Raw genomic sequence first — 12,837 nt, 5'->3', positions numbered from 1 at the left:
ATGTAGTATTAAGTTGCTTATTGAAATGCCTAGTGCCTTAGAAGTTAGAATCCAAATTTAAAATGCATTTGCACCTGTTAAAAGTAGTAGCAAAAAAAGATCAACATGATTGCCCATAAGCAAAAAGCAGTTGACAGAGGCCAATATGTGGCCAGATATTAATGTCGACCTAATTGACAAAGTGCTAGAAAGATTTAGGACAAGGATACTTGAATTGTCCAACAGTTAAGCAAACAAACCAGAATACAAGACTGAGTTTTCATTTGAAACACTTCAGAAAAACAGTGTCTTAAATTCAGTAACGCTTACACATTGCTAATCTCTGTGTAAGCATAGTGTCACGGCTCGTGCATGGAGTTCGGAGCCTTTGCGATCCAGGAAACAGTGCTGGGGGTGTACATTAGCCTCCCAGCACTGTTCAACCATGGAGGTGATCGTGGAATGTAAATCACCTCATTTGCTAATGAAAACCATGCAAATGAGGTGATTTGCTAATCCAGAAAGCAGACAGGCATCCGTGTAGGAGCCGTGTCTGCATAGCAAATGTATGCGGGAACTGTCCATGAACAAGACTGCAAAAAGAAAAAACAGGGCTATGACAACACAAAGTAAAGCATGTATTAGTGGCATCAGGCATGCCAATAGCCAAAACTATGGCCATGGGCATGTAAACCTGATGCAAAATATAAAAAATCAAAAGTTACTTTACGTGCACATATGCTATGTTCAAGGGAAGAGCAGCAGCGCCCAAGGATGGGATCTGACAAAATATAAAATTAAAATATTAAAAGGGGATTATTTAAGCTAAAAGTAGATTCCCCATTATACTGCTCAACATGCAGACTCATACAATGGTAGGTAACAGTGGTTGCTAAGGACATAGGCTTTTGTGTAGTGCTGTAACTAGGGTATAGGTAATTAAGTGTATGCAAATTAGCTAAGTTTACTGAAAAGCAAAATGGGCCACCATGTCTGCAGTTAACTAACTGTGTAGGGGCTATAATGTGGTGGTGTAGGCAGAAGAAGCAGGTGACATAAAAAGGGTGTGTGTCATGCTTGGTGTAAACACATTGGAGCTTACAAACCCTTCAGTGTCTGTGGACACTGAAAAGAGGATCTGTGAATGGAATGGAATGCAGGGGGTGTGTGACATGAACTGTAACACACCGCCTGCATTGTAAAAGTGCTTTACAGCACTGTACATTAAAATAATATCCTCGGACAGACAAGTCTGAACTTCATAGAGCAAGAAGTCCGAACAAATGCAGTACTAAAAGTGAGGCAAAAGGCCAGAAATAGGGATAATTTTTAAATATTGCTATTACAAACTTAGAAAGTTGATATAATGACAGGTTTTGATATATATATATATATATATACATTTAAAATGGTTGTATTTTTCCACTGTATTTGTATCATGAAAGAGCCATATAGAAATGTATAAAGGAAATATGGACAGCTCCATTAGCTTAGTGTTTAGAGTTCTGGCTTTGCATGCAATCGTTCATGGTTTGAATACCAATGCAAGCCATTCAGCTTTTACATGGGAAAGCATTAAATATTTTATTTTATTTTATGATGTAGTAATTGATATTTGTTAACCAGGGTAGTGTAGCTGGTCCAAATTTCCACTGTCAGTGGATATATGATGTGAATTCACCCATGTAAACAAAAATGTCCCATACAGCACAGTCACACCCCCAAGGTAATGTAATCAAAGCACATAGGGGACGTCATATAATGTAAAACATATACACTTAATAATATGTCAGTAATGAGTAATTAATGTCCAATTAGTAGATTTATTTAAATGAAAACTAAGTGCTTTGCTCTGCTTAGCCAGTTTGAGCATTGCTTAGAAGTTTAGTTCTAAGCAGCATTCAGCCCAGCTAAGCAGATTTGTGCACCGCTAAGCACTGGTCAGCATTTCTGAAACCAGCCAAGCACACCTAAGCAAGAGGGTGTATCTGAGGCTGCTTAGCTATGCTTAGCTGGTTTCAGAAATGCTCAGTGAGTTTGTGTCTAGTGGAGGGCCCTTTCTACTCAGCAATGTTCCCACTACCTTTAACAGTTTTAAAGGCTTAAAACTGGAGGAAATGGGGGGGGGGGGATAACAGACAAAAGGCAATCAACTATAAATGACTAATAAGGCCTCTGCAACTCACAGTGACCCATTTAAACCTCTCAGTAATGTAACTGGCAGTTGGAATGTATCATAGCCAGCCAATCACATGAGCAGCATCTTTAGCACACTAGTATAAAGTATGCAAACACCCTTCAATCTGATTTTCCTACATATTCAGCACCATTGGCATACACACTTGGTTCATAGGTAGGTACTAGGCTATCGGCCCTGGGGCCTATACAAGCCCAGCCAAAAAGGTACCCTGGCTTTTACCACCCAAGAAAATTATTTTCCTGTGCCACTGTCGGGCAGAGCCACAGAGGTGATCCCCAGGATGAATTTCCTATTTCCCATCCAATCATCAAGATTTTTCTTGAAGAGAGCTAATGAGGATCTTTGTTTGATATAGATAGGTAGTTTATTCCAGAGTATGGGAAGTCTCTGGGGCAGGAATCTATCCCTCCAGCATGTTCTGCTTATTGTGGTGACAAGGTTTAGGTCCCTAGAGCATGTAGCTCGGAGGGATTGGGATTTCTTTAAGTGGAGCATGTCCAACAGTTCTGGGTTTGACATAGCTTTGTATGTTAGGCAGAGATCACCTCTGAGTAGGCGATATGCTATGGAGTAAAGCTGGAGTTTTTTAAGATGGTCTGTGTAGGGCATCTGTTTGAGGCCGGTAATCCTCTTTGTGAGGTATTTCTGCAGCCTTTCCAGTTGTTGTAGATGTCTTGTGAGGTACATACCAAAAGGGGCGTTGTACTCTATAATGGGTCTAATGAGTGATGAGTAGAGGGGAACAATGACCTCTTTTTTCCTGGATGAGAATTGGGAACTTGGGAATTTTAACTGACAAAATGATAGGGGCTGCTACTGCTTTGCTATATCTCTATGTGCTACAGATTGAGGGTGGTGATGATGATGATGCTGACAAGTGGCCCAGACTGAGGAGGAGAAGAGTGTTCAGATCCAGGGTAACCTTACAGGGGCTACATGAGCTGGAGATAGTAGAGTGCTACAGGGTGGGCAGAGACATACTTTAGCAACTCACCATGCTCTGCCGCCCACACCTCAGACCCAGAGCCAACAGAGGAAAACCCATCCCAGCAGAAACAAAGGTATGTGTACACTTAAGAATACTAGCTTCTTTCCAAAGACCTACTGGGGACATCATGGGTGTCTCACAGAAACTACATGAGCTGGAGATAGTAGAGCGCTACAGGGTGGGCAGAGACATACTTTAGCAACTCACCAAGCTCTGCCGCCCACACCTCAGACCCAGAGCCAACAAAGGAAAACCCATCCCAGCAGAAACAAAGGTATGTGTAGACTTAAGAATACTAGCTACTTTCCAAAGACCTACTGGGGACATCATGGAGGTCTCACAGGCATCTGCATCCAGGGTACTCCACCAGTTCCTGGATGTCATGCTAAGACATGCCAGTGAGCACATTTATTTCCCTATCATCCCTGAGGACAGGACCAGCAATATGCATCTCTTCCACCATATAGCAAACTACCCAGAGGTACTGGGTGTCATAGACTGCACCCATATCCACATCAAAGCATCACCTAGTGAAAATGGTAAATTGTAAATGTAAATGGTAAATGGTAAATAAGTCTAAATCAACCACAAGGGCTTTTACTCCATCAACTGCCAGGTAGTCTGCAATGCCCGAGGCATTATCATCAATGTGTGTACTGGCAGCCCTGGCAGTTACCATGAGTCCCACATCTGGCACGTCTCACAGCTGTACCAGGCATTTGTCAGGGGGGACATCCCGTATAGCCAGCTCATGGGAGATGCTGGCTAGTTACTAGAACCGTGGATGATGACACTAATCAGAAATGCACACACACACACACACACACACACACACACACACACACACACACACACACACACACACACACACACACACACACACACACACTGAGGAATGCCATAATGAGGCACACACACAAACTAGAAGCATCATAGAGTGTGTGTTTGGGATGCTCAAGTCATGATTCCGCTGCATTGACATATCAGGTTGGGCCCTGCAATACTCCCCAGCCACATGTGCACACATGTTCATAGTATGTGCCATGCTACACAATATGATCCTGTGGAAACAGCTGCAGCAGGAACCTCACAGGGAAGGCACACACAGCCCCCCACCAATGCCAAGGACACCACAGGCACAGGGGGACACAGATGAGGAACCCCTCCGCCTGTCCATGTAGGTAGATGTAGGCATACCCAGTACAACCTGGCCATAGCAAAAAGGCAACGCATTGCACAGACACTGACACCCTATTACCTAAGGACTGACACAGTAAAAAGGATGCCCCACACATCACACTACCTATACCTTACCATGTATAGGCTGTGTACTGTGTGCATCAGACAGAGTCAGCCCTGAAGTACTGTCCTCGCAACTGCAGCTGCCACAAGGTAAGTCACCCTTCTTACAATAAATGAATGGTGTAGTACACTGTGGTTGCATATGTATGGTATTGCTGTATGTATGCATGGGAATGGAGTGGGTCACATGTGGGACAACAGGCACACACTGCCAGGTTCTGTCCACCACACAATATGCAGTAGGCCCTGTGCCAGCAAAATCCTCTGCACTATGTGAGGGACTCACAAATAGTGGGGTCATAGGACAAATGCATGGAGTCCCATACATAGGTCTAAACCTCCAACAGAAGGAAAGCTGTACAATGCCATTAAGAAATGTGTGGCAAAGGCTGAAAAACAGGCACATACCATAAAGATTGCTCTTACAAGCACTGAAAGTTGATGCAATAACAGCTTTTGCAGTAGCATGACTTATCTGTAATACAGGCAACAAGTCTGAAACTCAAATGGCTGTCATAACTTTCTAACTTCAGTCTTAAATAATTTCACTAATATTTCCCACACAACCACATGTTTAAAGGAAAATGGAGCAAAAATATGAGCCAAACATCTGGACAGTCAGTGACGATGTGTACAGTTGAGCAGTATGACCCTCCCCCAAAACACTCGTGTTCACATAGAACTGCAGTAACATGCATGTTTGTAAGGTAATAGTAGCAGACCACACAATTCCAGGCCTGTCACAATCAACTTGATACCTTGCTCCAGTTCTAGAATATACAAGGGTCAATGTGCTCTCTACGTTTGTGGTCAATAGTGTCAGGAAGTACACAGCACTTACTGGTGACTGTTGTGACCTACAGGTCTAACTATAGGACTGTGGTTCTCAGGGTCCATGATTCCAGACTGCCTGTGGCAACAAATCTGCATGTCATCTACACCTACAGTAGGAGTTATACAGCCTATCAAGAAGAAATATATGTTACTGCAGGAAAGCTGGATGGTGGAGGGGCAGGGGGCCACACATATGGATAGTACACAGCTCTGAGTAATGTACATGGTGCCTAGTACAACAGCAGGGGGGACCAGATCAGTGTACTGCCAGAATATAAAGGCTGCCACATTACTGTGTCAGTACTGACAAGTCAGCGGGCACCATCCATACCCTTGGAATTACAGGGATTCACAGAATGTCCACACCTATGCCTTCTATATCAGTTCTGCTTTTCATAACTTTGCATTTGCCTGGCAAACTATCTGTAAACAAAATTGGTTGATGTGAAAACATCCGTGACAGATAGTTGAGATGCAGACCTCATACCCATAAGAAAAGGAAAGCTAATACAAAAACCTTCTACCAACTGTCTACTTTTGGGTCACAAATATTAAGACACTTGTCCCCATGTCTGGGCTTATGTACAACTGTAATGTATGTGCCTATCCAGATGTGTGTCTATAAGAGTTTGACAGCTATGGCCAACATGAGGCCTTATAGTAACAGTGTAATACAAACATTCTGAGGATCACAGCAGATGTATGTGGCACAATGATGGGCAACCTGCTAAACATGTACAGTCAGAGGTGTGAAGTCCAAGTCCATAACCCTGTGCGTGATGTTATAACTTCTACCCTACTCACACCATAACTACAAATACATAACAGCTGCAAGTGTGGACAAAGCCTGACTGTAGTACACAGGGACCAGGAAACACATATAAGGGGGAGGGGAAGCAATGGACCACAAACTTAGACTGTGCACACTAGAACAATTTGTGCAGTACCATAGGTTCCCTGCACTGTATGGAGTCAGTAAACAAATATCTGTCACAGTTACTCACATTAATCTAGACCAATCTGCCACTGACATACCAGGAAATCACAGTGATATGTAGAATATACCACACATATTATGGAAACCTTTGCTCAGTCCAATGCACTCTGTACCCACCCAGGGATATGACTCACTTAATAAGGATAGCACCCAGCCAGGAGATCCCTCAGCCACTATATCACTGAGTTTCTGGACTGTTTGCACAGGTGCATCAGCCAATTGGCTGTAGTACACAAAAGTCTGGACCAGAGTACATACAGCTCTGGACTGGAGTACCACTGTTACTATTGAAGATCATACTGGGCATGCTCTTACACTTAGACAATTTCAGTCCATGTCTAGGAGTCCCACTGTTAGTATTGAAGATCATACTGGGCATGCTCCTACACTTAGACAGTTTCACCCCATGTCTGAACACGCATCCCACTATAGAACAGTGTTGCCCATATATGCCTTTGTATATATTATCTGTCTCTCCATACACACAACTAGATAGGTAGAGGTTTGAATCCCAATACTGGCCACTGTAGTACTATTTTTTTTGTGTGTGTGTGTGTGTGTGTGTGTGTGTGTGTGTGTGTGTGTGTGTGTGTGTGTGTGTGTGTGTGTGTGTGTGTGTGTGTGTGTGTGGGGGGGTGTGTGTGTGAGAGTGATGCATAATCCATGTGGAGGCTGGATATATTGTTTTGAGGCCTGTTGACCCCCTCCCCATGGCATTACATCACAGGAACTGTTGATGTCATCCACCTTATATGCACCATTTTAAACTCTGTAGGCCATACCATCCACTGTACAACTTATTTCAGAATGACCAGATGTTTGCCACATATATGTGGTCCATGTTTCATACAAAAGGGGTTTTCTGTAAAATATTTGTCAAATAATTAAGGGTTGACATCAGAAATATTGACAGACATATGAATTTCATATGTCATACCCTACTGAAAGGTCATGCTAACGCAAAACCTGTTACCCTATCAGTTGTCTATGTGAGTAAGAAAAATATGTGAAAAGTGTCCCTATATTTTGTGATTGTATCCCACAATTAATGAAGGCTTTGTCCAGGTTAATTGGTGTATGAAGTTGTATGAAATTGTGAGGTACGTCTCCAGCAGATAATCACCATGGTGCATGCGATAGGTATTTAGCACTATAGCACAGACAACTAGATAGACAATCTGAATACTGCCAATTGTGTGAGTATATGTGTTTGTGCGTGCATATCCCCTGTAGCAGCGTGGCTGTCATGTGTGTGTGTGTGTGTGTGTGTGTGTGTGTGTGTGTGTGTGTGTGTGTGTGTGTGTGTGTGTATTTGGCAACATATTCAGGGGCTACATATGTCATCCACCTTAGAAGCAAAGTTACACATTTTATAACTCAATACCACTGTTGCAAGTACAATACCAATGTCGGTATGTAGTGTAGGTGACTAGATAGATAGGTCTATTAAACACAAAAGTGCCCACTCTGTGTGCATGTGTGTTTCAATGCATGTCCACATGCAGCATTGTGTGTGCGGGTGAGATGGTTATAACATTATTAGGGCCTGTCAAACCCCCAGTGGCAATCCTTACACCACCTGCATATGTCAACTACCTGAATAGTAGTGACAGACACACCTATACTATATAAGCTCTGTGGTGCTTGCTTCATGTAAATAACAACAATATAGGTAAAACTAGGCAGGTAGGAGTTGTACTCCCAACAATGGCAGTACATGGTTGGTGTATGTGTGTATGTATGTATATCTCCTTGCAGTGGTGTGACTGTGTTAGGGCCACCAGAATACCTCTCAAACCATCATAGAAGGACACCTGGATAAATCCATACAGAAGAGTTGTACAAAGGCCAAATATTACGCTCAATCTTAACGTATTGCCGTGACACACATAAAAAATAGACAGCATAGCAGGTTGTGCATTGGCATGCATCCCTTGAAGGTTATGTGTTCTGACCTGACAATATACATCATCATTCTTTAACGTTACTCTGTCATGTTTTGCCACATATGTGCCACAAAACCACAATGTCATGGGGAAAGGAACAAACGTATGTCGCAAACATCAGGACATTTTGCAAAAGTATGTAGAGGAGAGAGGTATGGCCACCATGTGTCCCACACTGCAGGTTGCAGTCTGTATTTGGCCAGGTGTCACCTGCGACAACGACTCAAGCAATAAAGAGATCCACAGAGAGTAGGATAACAAATATACACTTAACATTGTCTATTAGTTGTATAAAGCAGTTATTTCACATCAAAAGCACCTGAATGTTATGACAAATAGCATAAGCAAAGGTAATGTGACTCCGAGATGCTGTCATATTAGCAAACCCAGGAAGGTCCTGTCAGTTGCACTTCCCATGGTTATGGTATGTCTTGACAACTATCACAGTACTGCAAGACGCGTAACACAGTCCACATTTGATAAGATGGTGAACCCAATCTGTGTTGTATATGTGTGTGCAATATGTAGACCTGCGGAGGTCTTGTGATTAGCTGCTGTTGCATCCAATGACCCACACCTATGTAGGCATCAATGCTAGCTGCCACCACTCACATATATAGATACTGCCCAAGGCTGTGTCCACTGTATGTAGTGTGCTGTCTGTCATAGACACACAAACTGCCTTTAACACACTGCTATTGGGTCATACAGTGGGTATGGAATGGTGCCAAAATCCTGGACTCAAGCTGAATGCAGACAACAGTACCATCATACCATATTGCATGGACATGGCCACACTATGTCTCATATCAATAGCTACACCATTAACACACAGAGAGTGTTGACAGACCTGGGTAATCAGGAGGATAACACTGTCCCATTCAGGCAACAAGTAGTGGCAGTGGTCAGAAAAAGCTTGTACTCGCTTTACCACATCTCTAAAGGGACTGCATCCAGGCAAAAGGTGGACATTACTTCTGTTAAGTCCTCAGTCATTACTACAATACATTATCAGCATAGCCATTCTGGAATGTACCTATGCAGACAGCAGAAGCAAGTGGAAAGGCTAAGTTAACACCTGCAAATGTTATCCATGGCCTTCAACACCTGTTGCATGCAGACATCCCAGATTCAGTAGTGTCCACTCTGTATCTGATAGGTTTACCAGGTGGGCTGTGGCATGCCTAGATGGCAATGTTGTGCTCAGCCCTTCAACATATTTCCCATATATGTGAGCATAACTCTGTAAGTATTACCAGCACAGCAGGCCAGAATCACATATGAGACAGCAAAATTATTTGCTGAAGAAATGTTTGTTTACCACAGGCTGCCCTTTTTCAGGAAAGCACATCCCATTCATGTCAAACACAGTCCCATGCAAACTGTCCTCACTTGCATCAAGGTTGAAGCAGGTGACACAGTCCACCATATTGCATATGCACTGCTGTATCTCACCAACAGGTACTGTCATGAGTCTGTCACAGTACCTGTAGGTGTTCCTGGCATGACATGTTCATATGCAGTGAAACAGGAGTGAGAACACTGATTATGTGTCCCAGACAGGTATGTCCCTAGCCTTAAACAACATTCTACTGTCACCCAGACAGATGGCACAATACAATCATGCAATGGTTGGCCTTAACATGTGCTCCTTTCATTGTGTGATATTCCTGGTATACCAGTACCTGTGATTGTGGAATGATATGATAAACAGACCATGATGCTCTGCAAGTGATGGCCTCCATCTGTCTTCATAGGTCTTCGTGGGTCTGATACTGGTTGTTGGCAGCCCCATAATGACCCCATATGTAATTGCAGTGAGGTAATCAATACCAACAGACAACTGTTAGTGTGGCACACATTGAAGACCTTGCTGCTAAATGGTAGAGGTGTATACATGACTCAGACCTCATTGCAAGCATTCTTAATCCTCAGAACTGCAGACATCTGTGCAGTCACACACACCATGACTCACAGTTGTAGAGAGCACCCCAGTCTTACCTGGTCAATCATCTTAACATACACTTAGAATATAATGGGGAAGCTGGTAATGGCATGGGACATGGTGTTTCAGTAAATATGAGACACATAAACACCTCCACACTGTACAGCCAGTAAGATGCATTGGGGACACTACATGGGTAGCTCACCACTGACAGCACACACCTATGCAGATGACAGCTAGCTGCTGGCCACCACATGTGACCACTAATCCCATTATGCCTATATGGACATCATCAGCTGTATTAGGAGTTGTGTCTGTACTCTGAACCTGGATGACCTCAATTACTGTAACATGCATTGTAAGGCATACCCATGACAGTACACAACTGCCCTGAGAGATGTCATCAGTCCAATTACAAACACCTCAGTGCAGCCAGGGACTACCTCCACATTAGATGAAGGTGTAATGCAGCTGACAATACACAACAGAGGTTACCACTGCAGCATACTTACAGTGTCATCATCTATTGCAACACTAACATCAAGTGGTTATGCTTGCACTCACCATCTCCCACAATACCCATCTAGCTATGGTCAGCCATACATACACCTCCAACATGTAGTACATCTTCCTGAGGGGTTGAGTACACAGCCACACAACCCCCAACACCTCATCAAAGACTGGCAGCAATAGGCACACATACACACAAGCGCTATATTTGCATTTCTATAGATGCATGTAGTATACTATACACTACAGGCATACACCTTCATCTGCTAGGATATGTACACCTGTCTGGTGGACATCTGCAGTACATACTGTCCATAACAGGGATGACATACCACTATCCAACACAAAGAAGGGGCAGTTGCCCATTCTGGAGTAATGTCTCCATAGTGTGTACGTGAGAATGGGATCAGTCCTGCACACCTGCACCACAAACAATGAACTTACTTTGTGTACATCCACTAGAGGCAGTCCTCTCCCCTACTGCACATATGTCTGCAACAGCACAGGGTGCACCTGCATCTGCTTACTTGTGGTGGTCATGGACAACAGCTATACCAGTGCTGTTGGTATGGCATACTGGATGGCTGACACAGTTGGTGTAGGTGCCACCTCCTCTATTCACCATCAGTACATCAGGATGTCCATACAAACTCACCCATCTACTAAATATGGGAATGGTTCATCACTGTTAGCTGAACGTCATGGTGTACAACTGCCATGGGACACAACCACATCACAGGGTGAATCCTACATGGCCCACACCATAGCCTTATAACACCATAGGGTACTGTATTCAAAGGAGGGATTCCCACTGCCATTGTCCCAGCTGTTTGATGGACGAGTACTGTCACCCCTCCAGATTATGATGTGATGTACAACACTCAGTCACATGATACACCAAGCAGCATAACTATGCTGTTCTACAAGGCCATGGCACAGTTTATATTGGTACCCATTAACCATGACATTGGTGACCTGAACACACTCCATCACAGACAGTTAGGCATTGTCCAGGAAGGGGTCATGTCTGTTACACTCGGTTGACCTGTATGACGCCGTCACCATAGGCATGGAAGGGGGTGACACTATAAACCACCTAACTTGACCTGGACAAACCCTGTGATGGGAAAATCCACCTACCCATTATAGACATAACAGTTCCATGTATATACCACACAATATGTCACCACAGGGGTGCGCAGATACATCCCACCTATGTCACATAGGAGAATCCTCCCCAAATGGTTGATCCATATCTAGTGGTGTAACCTGTTGTTCTGTGTACTGCTCTTTATTATGTGTGATGTACATCACTGAGGTGCAGGAAACATTCATTACCCCATGTCCAACCATGTCTGGGGATGACTGCAGGCTGTGTGGCATTGCCAGATTACCCAATGATGTGGACATCTGCCTATGAGGGTGTCACACAGAGACATAACTGTTAATAGACACATGGACTCTAGGCAGCATACTACACCATCCATTGTCAACCCCTTTGAGGAGAGTGACATGACGTCCATACATATTATCACAGTACTAAATACATCCTAGGTGCGCTATTGGTCATGAGTGATCTGTGGACACAGGTATTTGGCACCATGACCTATCACTACAAGGTTGCATCTGTTGTAAGGTAATGCTGCTACATGGCCCAAGACATACATATGGGCATTCCATCAGGGGACATGGATTGTAAACATTCCCATATTCCCAACCAAAAGAAGAAAGCCAGCAAGAAAAAGAGGAAAAATAAACCATAAAGAAAAAAAACTCAGTTTGAGACCTTCACAAGTGTGAGTTCAAAAATGCAGCATAGTCATAAAATCCAAGAAATGTTATTGTAATCCACTCCTTCTATAAATTGTTGTGGTAAACTTTTGTCTCACAGTGTCCTTAGATAGTGCAATGTCCAAATAATCAATAGAGTTGTCATTGGTGTTACCTGTAATTCAAAATATGGTGAAATACTATACAGGTATTCTAATAATTACACATTGTGTTGGTTCTTGTTCTTGCATATAATAAATATATCATCCAAAAATCAGAAATAGCCAATCCACTATTTAACACATGCCTAACCTCCCAAGCATGAAGGCCCAAGTTCGCACTCACGAAGAGGGATTAGAATTATTT

This window comes from Protopterus annectens, chromosome 1.part0, assembly GCF_019279795.1.
Source record: "Protopterus annectens isolate FY-2018-M chromosome 1.part0, PAN1.0, whole genome shotgun sequence".
Classification (NCBI taxonomy): domain Eukaryota; kingdom Metazoa; phylum Chordata; order Ceratodontiformes; family Protopteridae; genus Protopterus; species Protopterus annectens.
This window is presented reverse-complemented; position numbering follows the sequence as displayed.